Raw genomic sequence first — 12795 nt, 5'->3', positions numbered from 1 at the left:
CGGCTTCCTGTCTGGATATTTGTGTGTGCATGTGAGTGCTTACCTGGAACAGCCAGGTCCCCTTTCTCCCTTCTCAATGCAGCACAGCATGAGAGCTCATGGGCTGAGCCTGGGCTCCCATAAAGGGTCACCATCCCATAAAGGAGCACGCAGAGTGAGGGCTGAGCTTGTGTCAACAGGCTGTGGGGTCCTCTGTCCTTTGCCCACACCTTCCGGCCCTCCTCCCTGGTGAGATGTCCCCTCCAGCAGCTGGCCCAGAGCAGCTGGCCATTCGTGAGAAATTGACCCCATCCCACTCTGGTCTGGGGCTGCTGTGGTGTGAGAAGTGCCCCCTTCAAATTCTCTTTATCTGGAAGTGGACGCCTGGGACACCACGGTCACTCCCCTCAAGGGAACAAACAACCATTCTTGGTAAGTGGAAATATTTTTTAAGCCAAGAAGCTGCTGCTCTAAATTTGCTAAAACTGGGTCAATATTTGGCTTCAATCCCCAGGACAAACATCAGTATGGAGAAAACTTTTACAGTTGCAGGTGCTCCATAGACCAATGAATGCAACCAATTATATATTACACAGATGGGCAGTGAATTGGATGTTTGAAATGCTATCTTTCACTTGTTTAGAAGCCAAAGATACATTTTTAGAAAGTATTATCAAAAAGAGAAAAGTGGCACAATGCAAATATGAGATGGAAGAGACAATGAAGATGGTTGATGATAAATGTTTCATAACAAGGCTATATTTTTGTTTTGTTTTGTTTAACAAGTTTTTGACAAGTGTCAATGTCCTACGAGTGCTGCCCCTAAATGGGGGGACTTCTCTCTGAGGAGGGAGGGTTTGTGAGTCTCCTTGGCCTTTCTTCCACCCAGGATTCCTGGGTATCTCTCATGTGGGGACTGAAGTTCCTCCAGGAGGATGCTGTGGGGCCATTCTTCTCTCACCTGGATGACGCACACAGCCAGGGCCAGCTTCATGGGTCTGAGACCAGAGCAGCCCATGTGGCCTTGCACTCAGAAGGGCGCTGAGCTGGGTTTAATACACTGGGATCAATTGGCATCTTGAAGTTCTTCGTAATTTTATCTCTGACTGTGAAGCCCAATGGGGTAATAGAGCCTGTGCCAGGGGCTTGGGACCTCCTGCTGCCTCCCTGCCTCCCTGGAAAGAGTTCTCTGCTGTCAGCTCCCTCAAAGTTCTAGGGCCGCGGCCCTGCCTGCCTCTTCCTCCTGCCTACCCCACGACCACTGGCCATCCTTCCCTGGACAGGCAGCAATATGGCAAGTTCAGCAGGCCCACTTGAACAGGGCAAACCTCTCTCCTGCTCCCATCTGGTGCCTAGCGTATTCTGACTTGGAGGTTGGAACATGGCTTGGGACTGCAGGCCTCTGGGAAGGGAAGATGCCTGGCTTGACTTCTTGGGGCATCTGTCTGGTGCTGGGAGGAGGGGCTACCTTGTAGTCAGTGGGACCACAGGTGTGTGTCAAGTCTTGGGGCTTGCCCACCCCCACCCCCAACCAGTGAGGGTCTGCACTTGCCCTGTGAGCATCCTTGAGCTGAAAGGAGCGCAACATTAAATAAATAAATAAATAAATAAATAAATAAAAATTGTGATGGGTTGAGAAAGAAATTGCAGAAATAAGAACAAAGCTTTCCCCCTGCTTTTTGAACAAGGAACTAGGCAATTTCATTTTGCGCTGGGCCTGGCAGATTGTGTGGCCAGTCCCACACACAGTCTGTGCTGGAGCCAGTCCTCACCGGCTCCCAGCTCCACGTGCAGTGATGTCGTGTCGAAAGCTTGAAAGGGCCATGGTGATAATATTAACAACACAGAAATCAGGCAAAAGCTGCAAAACAGAACTTTTTTTACAGACCTGGTTGTTAAACGTTTACCAGCACACCATTGCACAGAGTGCTCAATAAATGTTGGAAACATTTTACTCTTGTTATTTTTATTGGCTAAACGGGGCAGGCCCAAACTTTTGGGTGGACACCATGGAACGCTAGGGAATAAAACAGTTTATTAAGTGCCAGGCACTGACCCAAACCATTTCACGACCATTTCAGGGATGAGGAAACAACTCAGAGAGGTACTGGTCTCACCCAAGACCACACAGCAGGACAGAAGCTGAGCTGACATTTTGACCCAAAGTCCTAGCTCTTAGGAGAGGCTCTTTAGAGCCACATGTCCCCATCCCTGCACACTGCCTAGCACTGAGTCCTAAACTTTGGGAATGAACTGGGACAAGCGGGCTCAGGAGGAATAGGCAGGGCAGGAGTTGCAGGAAGGACCCAGAAGTCCTGACCCTGCACTTTTGTCCTCTTGCAGGATCTTCACAGCCTGGGGCAGAAGCCTGGATGAATGCGCAGCAGGACAGAATGTTCCAGCAGCCACCGACTAGATCAAAGGCACAAATATTTGTTAAGCCCGGGGGCCTCCCAGACATGCTGGCAGGGTTAGGGGGAGCTGGTGTATGGAGCCTCTCTTTCTTGGGCAGGGAATCCAGGCGAGGGAGAAGCCCCTCAAAGAGGTCCTCCCTGACCCTGTTCTCTTTGTCACTTCTGTATACGAACCCCTCACACCCTCAAGTATGAAAAGCCCCGTCACAAAGCACCTTCTCAGCCACGAGCAGAAAAGGGAGCTGACACCCATTTTACAGATAAGGAATCTGAGGCCCACAGAGGGAAGAGAACATGCCCAAGCGCTGGGAAATGGGGGAGCCTGAAGTGGTGAAGGGCCGGAAAGCTTGCCCCCAACACTGACAGTCTCCCATCCTGCGTGTGGTCTCCGGCTCCCTACTCAAGAACTTCGCTTGACTCTCGCTGACCTGGACTAGTCGCTAGTCCCTGACTGACCCCCAGACCCTCTTCTCTGTTCAGGCTTTCTGTATCCTTGCTTCTTGCAGCTCCCAGGGCTGTTCTTTCCCCAGGGGACCCTCCCCTCTCTTCTTGTCTCCCAGCTCAGGGAGCCCTCTCGTCCCCCACACTCTCCAAATCTTGACCCTCCCGCCTTTCCCAGCTCAGACGTGGCCCTCCCGACTGCTCTTCCTCACAGAGTTCTTGCTGTCTCAGGAGGGGAAGCATGGGGAACTGGGAAGCAGGGGTCTGGGTCCTAGTGGCAGCTCTGTCCCCAACTCACAGGGTGACCTGGGGCTACCCTGTTCTCTCTGAGCCTCAGATCCCTCATCTGGACTCAGCCCACCTTTCTCACCAGGGAATTGAGAGTCTGGATGGGAAGCCCTGGCCTTGGGGTTCTTGTTGGCATCAGCATTGCTCCCACCTTGGGCTCCATCCAGACCCTTGCCACCCAGTCACACACTGTCTTACTTCTGCCTCCCCCCTGGGGGTGGGAGGCCTGTGTCTGACCTGAGAGCTCAGCTGGCATGGGCGCTGTGAGCATGGGCACTCCTCCCCGCCACAGGCCCCAGGGAGCCAGGCAGTATGGGGCTGGGAGGGGCTGCAGTAAGAGAGTTCGGAAGCCACCTTGAGTCCCAGCCCTGGGCAGTTCTGCCCTTCAACCTCCAAGTGTTAACAACTTTTCCCAATCAAGAGCAAACTCTCCATGCCAGCAAAATTGAAAAAGGCCCCTGGTGGCCATGGCATAGTGGTTGGGTTTAGTGGCTCCACTTCGCCATCCTCGTTTGTGGGTTTGGATCCCAGGCACCATCTACACCACTTGTCAGCCATGCCGTGGTGGTCACCCACATACAAAGTGGGGGGAGACTGGCACAGTTGTTGGCTCAGGGCCAGTCTTCCTCAGGAAAAAACAAAAAGGGCCTCTGGGAAACACTGGAGTTTTTTCCCCTGAGGCAGACTTCGGGAGGGCCCAAAGAAGTGCCCCAGCAATGCCTAGAATCAGAGACTGTCAAGGTAATGCGTCCTGTAGACACCTGCTCCCCATTGTACAGATGAGGAAACTGAGACCTAGAGAGATGCAGGGACTTGCCACCACCGCAGTGGAGACGGGAGTGCGACTACGTTCAGACAGCAGGGCTTGTCTTGAAGCTGGGCGGGCCTACCAAGCTCCAGGTTTTACTGAGTTTGAACATTACTTTGAGTTGCTCTGGGGGCTCAGGCCCTTTCACAGTCACCCCTTGGCACCGCCACTAGTTGGGGTCTTAGAACGTCCAAGGCTGAAGCACGACCAACCAGCGCCGCCCGCGCCGAGCGACACGCCGCCACCTCGCAGCTCTATTCGGAGGCTCTCGGCCCCCGGAGGCCGGCGGAGGAGGGGCGGGGCTCCCGGGGGGCGGGGCGGGGCGCGGGGGCGGGGCTCCCAGGGCGGGGCGGGGCGGGGCGCGGGGGCGGGGCTCCCGGGGTGGGGGCGGGGCGGGGCGCGCCGGCCGGGACTCCACCCCCTCAAACTCCCCGCTCCGGTAAACAAGCGGTGGCTGCGCTCGGAGGCTTCTCCTGCAAGCCTGGCCCCGAGTTACATCACGGGTCCCGGGAGCCTCCCGCCCCGGGAGCCCGGTCCCGGCGGCCCTCGCCCGGCCGCCCGCCGCCTCTGTCCGAGGAGCAGAGGGTTAGCGAGGCGCCTCCCTCCCCGGGCCGTCAGGGCAGGAAGGCCTCCAGGTTTTTTCCGGAGGCCCCTGGGGACTTGGTTGAAACCGGATTCAGCTCCAGGGTGGGGGATCTGCTGCGGCCGCGCAGAAACTGCGCCTCAGTTTCGCCACTTGTCAAACCAGGGGGCTGTGTTAGGATTCTGTGCCTCCAGCTGGGGAAAGGAGAGACGCACCCTGAGCCTGGGGCGAGGGGCTGCCCCTGTTGGGCTGTGGCTCAGAGCTGGGCTTTCTACTTTAGCGGTGTAGTGGGGCTCGCAGAGCCGCGAGTTTCAGAACGAAGACACTCCCCTCCAAGGGGGCCTTGGAGACCACTCTGCCGCGCAGAGGAAAGATGACTTTGCAGTATGCTGGCATCCCCCTCTCTCGACTTGCTGCGGGACCCCGACCTTCTGGGTCAAATGAAAATCATAGTTCCTCTCTGCCACCCTCACGGCCGGTTTGTGCCAGCTTTGCAAAAGGTATTGGGTTGCACAACCAGGAGGGAGATTTCCGCTCAACTTCCACATCTTCCACCTCAGAGCCTGATGGTTGGAACAGGCTGCCTAAGGAGGCAGTGGGCACCTGGGCTTGGGAGACGCTCAAGCGGAGTCTGGTCAGGGAGGCCGCAGAAGGGAGGCATGCTGGGATCTCTAGGAGCTGCTCAGTCCAGGACTCCACGATTCGGTGCTTCTGCACCTGCGCTGTCCAGGGAGGTAACCACTAGCCACATGTGGCTGTTGAGCACTTGAAAGGTGTTGTGGGGACCCACTGGAAACCCCAGAGTTGGCATGAAGATTATTTTAAGCTAAAGACATTTGAGATTCAACGATGCAGAAAAAAGTCTCCTCAGCTCCCTTTATCTGACTAAAAGCAGCAACTGCTGGGAAATGAGGCTGCCATAAATCCGCTCTCCATAGGAGTTTTATGGCCCTGAAGAGGACTAGAGGGCATTCATACTGTATAGACAAATATTATCACAAACCTTCTTATCTTCTCTGTTCGCCTAAAAACCCATTTGTCTTTCCTGAAGAAATCTATTTGTTTTTCCCACAGAAGCTGTTTCTCCCTCCTCCCTTTGTAAGCCTTTAGCTTTAATCATTTAACGAGCCAGCTACTTCGTTTGTTGGCTTATATATGCATTCAAAATACACTTTTTTCCTCCTGTTAATCTGTCTTTTGTTGATTTAATTTGCAGGCCCCAGGAACTGAACATACTGGGGTAGAGGAAAAGTTGTTTTTCTCCCATACAGTGTCTAGTCCACATTGATATGTGCAAGAAGTGTAAAATACGCACAGAATTTCAAAGAAATAAAAGGATGTAAAATATATCATTAACAATTTCATATATTGATTATGTGTGATATATTTTGGATAAAATGGGTTGAATAAAATACATTAATAAAATTAATTTCACCTGTTTCTTTTTATTTTTTTCATGTCTACTAGAAAATTGTAAAAAGCATAGCTGGTATTACATTTCTATTGGATAGAACTACTAAATGCCAAGTGACCTTGACCTTGTATCTTTGGGTTTGCTTTTACCAGGCAACATTAACGTGGCTTTATTAGCTGAATGCTCTGTGTCAGGTCCTGAGTGGCTTGGGCAGTGGGGGTAGAGAAAGCAGAGGCACTGTGCCAGCGCTCGGGAAGCTGCCAAGCCCCTCTTGGCTCCCAGCTCAGCCTGGCTGGGTCTTCCTGCAGTCCTGCCTCCCCTCCTCCACGGGACACTCAGGCCAGCAGAAGTCTGGGCAGAGGGTTCTGGGGCCTGCCAGGGCTCTGGGAACTCAGGGAATGAGCTCCATGCAGGCCAAGGGTTCAGAAGACAGTGTGGCCAGTGGCCAGGAACCATGACTGGCCCTTGAGAGCTGCTCCCATGGCTGAGACCACAGGTGAGCCCTTCAGCTGCCCAGTCCCAGGCCTCCCTGCCCAGCTCCACCTGACCATCTCTAAGTGGCATCAGAGCCCTCCACCAGCCCTGCCAGCACCACCTGGCTGGGATGGAACAGGCTGCCCGGCTCTCTCCTCCTCTCTGCCACCTCCTATTCCCCAGGCTCTGCTAGATTAAAAGATGCAGGCTGGAGTCTGGGAAAGATATCCCAGACTCACTCAAAAGGAAAAAAACAAAAAATAACTTCTGCAGCTGATATTTTTGATTAACAGCCCACACCTGGCAATTTGGAGGGACGGTCCTGGTTGGTATGACCCAGGTTTAACCCATCAGCTGATACGAATGTGACAGCTTTACAGCCCTGTAAAGCTAACCAGAACTGCATGTAGTTAAACAACCTTATCTAACATTCCTTCTTCTTCTCCTGTATAAACTTACTCATAATAATAATAGCTAACACTCTTATTATGCTTATTGTGTGCCGGGCAAGGTGCTAGTGGCGTCCATAGATTAATTCACTTAACTTGAATTCCAGTAGATTTCAGGCACAACAACAGCAACCCTGCAGGGTAAGTCCTATTATTATCCATTGTTCATGGGGAGCGGGGAACAGAGGCACAGAGAGGTTAAGTAAACTTGCTCAGAGTCACACAGCTAGAAAGGGGCAAGACGGGATTGAAACCAGGCAGCCTGGCTCTGGTGTTTGTGCTCCATGTCACTTCATTACACAGCTTCTACCAGGATGCTGGAGGAATCTATTGTGTTTTGTTTTCCTTGACTGGTTCCTTTGTTGACCAGTTTGTGATAAACCTGTGACACGTGCTCACATCTAAAACGTGTTGGAGATTGGCTTCAATGGATTAAAAATGATGAGGTGGGAAAGTGACCAAACTCATGGGGAAGAAGAGGAAAATCCCAGAAAAATAAATCTATCATTCTTTGTCCATTTCTCTACGTGGGTGGGCAGGGGAGCACTGTCTAAGAATGGGTCAGCTTGTTCAGAGATAAACTGCAGCTGAAGGCTGCTGTGGTCTGGCCTGATGGCTGTCCCTGGCTTAGCAAGCCGCCTGGGCGGGCTCAGAAATGTGGACATATCTGGTTTGCAGGCGTGGGGGTGGAGGGCTAAATTGCACCGGATGGGAATGGAAGAATAAGCATTTCAGACAGGGGCGGGGAGTGGGGAGGAACCGAAGAAGAAGATGTCAGCAAGCTGTGACCTGAGTGGAGTGTGGCAGGACAGGAAACAGCTGATGGGTTTTTTCTTTTTTCTTTTTTTGAGGAAGATTAGCCCTGAGCTAACATCTGCTGCCAATCCTCCTCTTTTTGCTGAGGAAGACTGGCCCTGAGCTAACATCTGTGCCCATCTTCCTCTACTTTATATGTGGGACGCCTACCACGGCATGGCTTGCCAAGAGGTGCCATGTCCGCACCCAGGATCCGAACCGGGGAACCCCAGGCCGCCAAAGCAGAACATGCGCACTTAACTGCTGCGCCACCCGGCCGGCCCCTGCTGATGGGATTTTAAACAAGATGGCCTCCATTTAATTGTCTGCCTTGCTTGTGCTGAGCTGGGATGTTGTTCCTCTCCATCGTTCTGAAATGGAGAAACGCTCTTTGTGCAGTCAGTGTTGAGGAGCTGAGGGGTCTGTGGGGTGGGGGCGTGAAAGGGATGGGGTATGTCCAGCTTGGGGAGGAGTGGGCCTGGAGGCCATGGGCACAGGGCAAGCTGCTGGTTGAGAAGTCGTCCTGAAGAAACAAAAGCCATCCTCAGAGTTGCTGGGGGGCGGGGGGGGCGGAGGGGTCACTGGGTTCCTGCCAGGTGCAGGTTGGGCAATGCACAAGGGTGCCCAGCCAAAATGGCACCTAGCCCCTGAGATGCTCCACTTCCAAGTCAGGTGCCCTGGTACAGGGCTCTGTCTGCCCAGAGTGTGCCTTTTCCCAGTCAGTGTGGGCTAGCAGCAGCCCTGTGTGGAGCCTCTGCTGAAAGCTGAAGACTTAAGGCCTCTCAGGCAGCAGTGCTTGGGTCGCACACCCAGTACGGGCCCTGGGCTGTTGCTCTAGGCCCTCCTGGGTCAGAGAAGGCCCATCAGGCCTCTCCAGGCCTCGTCCTGACTCCTGACCCAGCCTCCCGCCGCTTTCTGGGCATGGACCAGCCTCCTCTGGGCAGCCTGCCTCAGCGAGTGCATCCAGTGCGTGGGACCTCAAAGACACAGAGCCGGGGCCCACGATGGGAGTCCCGAGTGATACACTATGAGCAAGAGAGCATCTGGGTTGGCTAATTAGGGTTTTTGGGGTTTTTTTTAAAGAAGTTTGAGCAGACTCAAGGGTTTGTTCATTTATTAATCTGTTCATTCCTCTTTTTAGTGACCTGGACACCAGATACATTGGTTTTCTAATTTAGTCTCACAACATCCCTTTAGATATTTTTATTCCTAAATTATAGATAAAGAAACTGAGGGAAGGGGTAGCCGGGACTCAGCCCTGTCTGGGTCGTTCTGGTCTTCCAGCTTGGTGAAGGTGGGCGTTGGCAGCCTGGGCTTTGATCTGGAAGTGAAGGAGTGGATGAGGAGGCTGGGCGCACCTGTGGGCATGGACCCACATAGGAGCCACAGCTGGCAGAAGAGGGGATTATGAATGAGAAGGCTGGTGGGGCTCGAACAAAGGTGGGAAATAGGGAGGGAGGGGACAGGGTGCCCTCAAAGCCTTGCAGGCTGGAAGGGGTAGGAGGGTGGTGGGTGCCCAGTGGGAATCGCCTGCAGAGGTTCCCCCCCCCCCAGAAAGTGATGGGACTACCTTGAGGATGGGGTGGGTCATCCCACGCCTCCTCCTCCTCCTCTGGGCTGGGGAGGAGGGAGGGAGTCCAGCTGGATGAGCTGGGAATTTGCCCATCCCTAGGGGCTGTCCAGGGCAGTTGTCCAGAGGGGAGGGCCAGCCTGTCCCTGGCAGGTCGGAGTGAGGGGGCACTGGGCGTTTCATTCAGGATCCCCTTCCTCCCTTCCACGATAGGAAAATAAGAAAGGTGAAATAGCCCATGGTAGAGACAAAAATGGGCCACCCACGTCCAGTCGCTTCCCTCAGGTCACAGAGTTAGGCTGGGGTGCGGCCGGGAGGCAAACTGACCTTTACTAGTCTGGTGGAGGAACTTGTAAACCCCAGAGCAGTGGGTTTGAGGGAAAGGGCTGGGGAAAGGGCGGGGAGAGCAAACATGGAGGGAGGGCAGTGGGTGATAGAACACCCCCACCCCAACACCCACCCTCCTAGCACCTCCTTATTCTGGGCCAAGTGGGCACACACAGAGGTCAGTGCAGACCCAAACATAACAGGCCTGGCAGAGTGCAGGACGCTGAGAAAAATGAACAAGTGAGTGAGCAAATGAATGACTGGGAGAAAGAATGGATGAAAAGCCATGTTTGGAGGTCCGCATCTGTCAGCGCAAGGGTGTGTTCCTGCGCGAGTGCAACATCGTTCTCCTCCTGGGTCCTCCAAGCTCCTGTGAGTCCTGCCTGGCTGGGAGGGCTCCCCTCAGGGCGTGGTGGCAGGAGCACAGGGCTGGGAGTGAGGACCCCGTGGGCTTGCTTGACTCCTGGATTGGCTGCTGCTTTGCGGTGAGACCTTGAGCAGGCCACTTCACCTGGGTTCCTCCTCTGCACGACAGGCCTAGTAACCTGCGGCTCAGGAGATTGTTGTCCACTACAGCCCACTAAACTTCACGGGCTGGAAGGCTCTGAAGAGTTACAAGAAGAGTCAACAGCTCTGGACAGAGTCCACAGGCGGGCGTGGGGGCAGGAAATGGGGAGGGGTGGAGGAGGGCGGGCAGTGAGCACCCTGGGCAGGCCTGTTCTGGGGGTGGGGGTGCTCTTGGTTGTCCCAGGCCAGACAGTCCCCCACATGCACATGCACCCCCAGCCACACAGCCCAGCTGGGGTCCTCCCCACCCCTGGGGTTCACGTCTCCCAGGAAGCATTGAGCACTGCTGGACCCCAGCTCAGGCTGGGTTCCTCATAGTCACAACCTCGCTTAGTCTGCCCAATTGTCCCATGAGACGGGTAACAATTATCCTAATTTTATACCTGTGTGAACCATGCTTCAGGGAGGTGAAGTGACTTGCCTAAGGCAACACAGCTAAGCAGTAACAGAAGCAGACTTTGAGCTGAGAATGGGGCACTGACCCTCCCCAGCCCCTCCAGCACAGAGTGTGGGCCCCCTGGCCCTAGGAGCATATTCTTGAGCTCAAGCAGGGCCCTCTGTGAGGCCTGTCTCGACTTGTCACAGGATGGGGAGCCCGGCATCCTGGTGGAAGCATATCAGGTCACAGTGACAGTCCTGGCTCCTCAGGGACTGGCTCCCAGCCACAGCCCTGCAGGGGGGCGGGTAGCACTCCACCCCACTGACCCTGGTGCATGGGATCAGCCAATCAGGGATCCCCCTCAAAGTCCAAAGGGGTGCTGGGGACCAGAGGGTTTGCAGGAGTGGATGAGAGATGGCCACGGCCTGTGCAGGCCCTGAGAAATAACGAGGGCTATTCAGGGAGAGCAGACTCAGGCTGTGGGTGGGTCGGCCCGAGGGAGCTGGGAGGCCTTTCACGTCCAGGCCCAGATCTACCTCTCGTGTTTGCCAGCATTCCCGACCACTTCCCCCAGCCCCACAGCCCAGCTGAGCAGTGGGCACAGTCTCCCCAGTTGCCCCAAAATGCCTTCACAGGCCCTTTGTCCTCAATGGCTCCATGCTGCCCCTTCTGGGAACAAACAAGGACCATTGTCACAGGTGGGGCTCAGACTGACCACAGCCTGACACTCCTGCCCTCCACTGGGCTGTGGTTAGCATGTCAGCAACATAGCACCTGCCGTGGACTTCGGGAAGGTGCTACTCAGAAGATCACCGTGGGCAAGGAGGACCACGCCAGGGGCAGCAACGGCCCCTCTGCTCGCCTGCTGGAGATGGCAAGCCATGGAGTTTCCAAGTCCCTTCCCCTTAATTGAACAGACCTATCTCAAGGCCTTCTGTCCCTATTAGGATTGTCCTGGCATGTGCCCTGGTTGTTGCCTCATAATTGGGATAGGAATGAGGAGGGAACCAGGACTGGGCGCTGGGATTGGGATGAGCTGGGGTTGGGATGAAGATGGGCCTGGCTGGGCCGGGGGCAGAAGGGCTGGGAGCTGGAGGCTTGAAAGCAGGGGACTTTACTGGAAGGACTTGCCTGTCCCCATCCCTCCAGCACTGAGCCTCGAAGGGAGGAGAGAATGGGGGAGGGGGAGGTTGGCTTTCTGGCCTTCCCACTGTGACTCATAGAACTTCTTTCCCCAGAAGGGAAAGCAGACTTCAGCCCCGCACTTTTGAGTCCTGAGGGCTCTGCAGGAAGCAGGAGGAACACAGGTTCACTATGTGCTTACTGCCTCCCAGGCCCCATCAGGTGCATGAGAACTTAGGCACTTGACCCACACCACGAACCTGGGGCAGGATCATCATCCCAAAACCAAGGACCCTGTGAAGGGCTTTGCCCCAGGTCCCACAGCCCTGAGTGGCAAGTTGAGATTCAGGTCTAGGTTAGGCAGCTGGTGCCTTTTTTTCAGCAGAGCATCTCTAAGAAGGCACCCTTCCTCCAAGGAACGCACGAACAGGAGGTTTCAGCGCCAGGACAGCGAGGCAGCAGTTTCCAAGCAGTGGGACTTTTCTGGACTGAACTGGAGATTCATGGAGGTAGGGGGAAGGCAAGCCCTGCCCCAGCCAAGCCTCCTCCCCAGCTGCAGGGTATTTGCTGCTTCTGCTGCTGGGGCTGGAGTCTCATGACTGACCACAGCCCCACGTCAGCCCCAGGTGGCCTCAGTCTGCAGGCCTCGGCTTGGGTGAGACTGGCTTCCTGTCTGTCTGGGTCCCCTGCACTGCTGTTTATGCTGCTTACCCAGGCCTGACATGCTCTCCCTCCCCTAAGTCTGAGCAGTACCTTGGTGGGACCCCCCAACCCCTCATGCAGACCCCTCTCCCTGGGCCAGGGCTAGGGAGGGAGACAAGAGGGGCTTCCCTTGATGCTCACCTCCTGCCCCAGGGCCGGGGTACCACTGCCACCTGCCTCCCACCCCCATAGTGCTACTGTTCACCCCTAGAGCCCGCCTCTTGTAATCCTCTCTGGAACTTGGGGGCTGTTACTTTTATTGTCCCTAGGTTAAAGATGGGGAAACTGAGCTCAGTCAAAGGACATCTCGGCCTGTCCCCAACCCCAGAACCCTCCACTGTTCTATGCTCCCAGCACTCTCCAACAGCAACTCACGTCTCACCCCCTCTTTTGTGTCCTGCAGGAGGCCTTCTCTCACCCCACCAGCCACAGGCCACCCCCACACCGCCCCACCTTCAGCTCCCTGATCTGACCCCAACTAGC

Source organism: Equus przewalskii, chromosome 1 (genome assembly GCF_037783145.1).
Source record: "Equus przewalskii isolate Varuska chromosome 1, EquPr2, whole genome shotgun sequence".
In the NCBI taxonomy this organism is placed as follows: Eukaryota; Metazoa; Chordata; class Mammalia; order Perissodactyla; family Equidae; genus Equus; species Equus przewalskii.
This window is presented reverse-complemented; position numbering follows the sequence as displayed.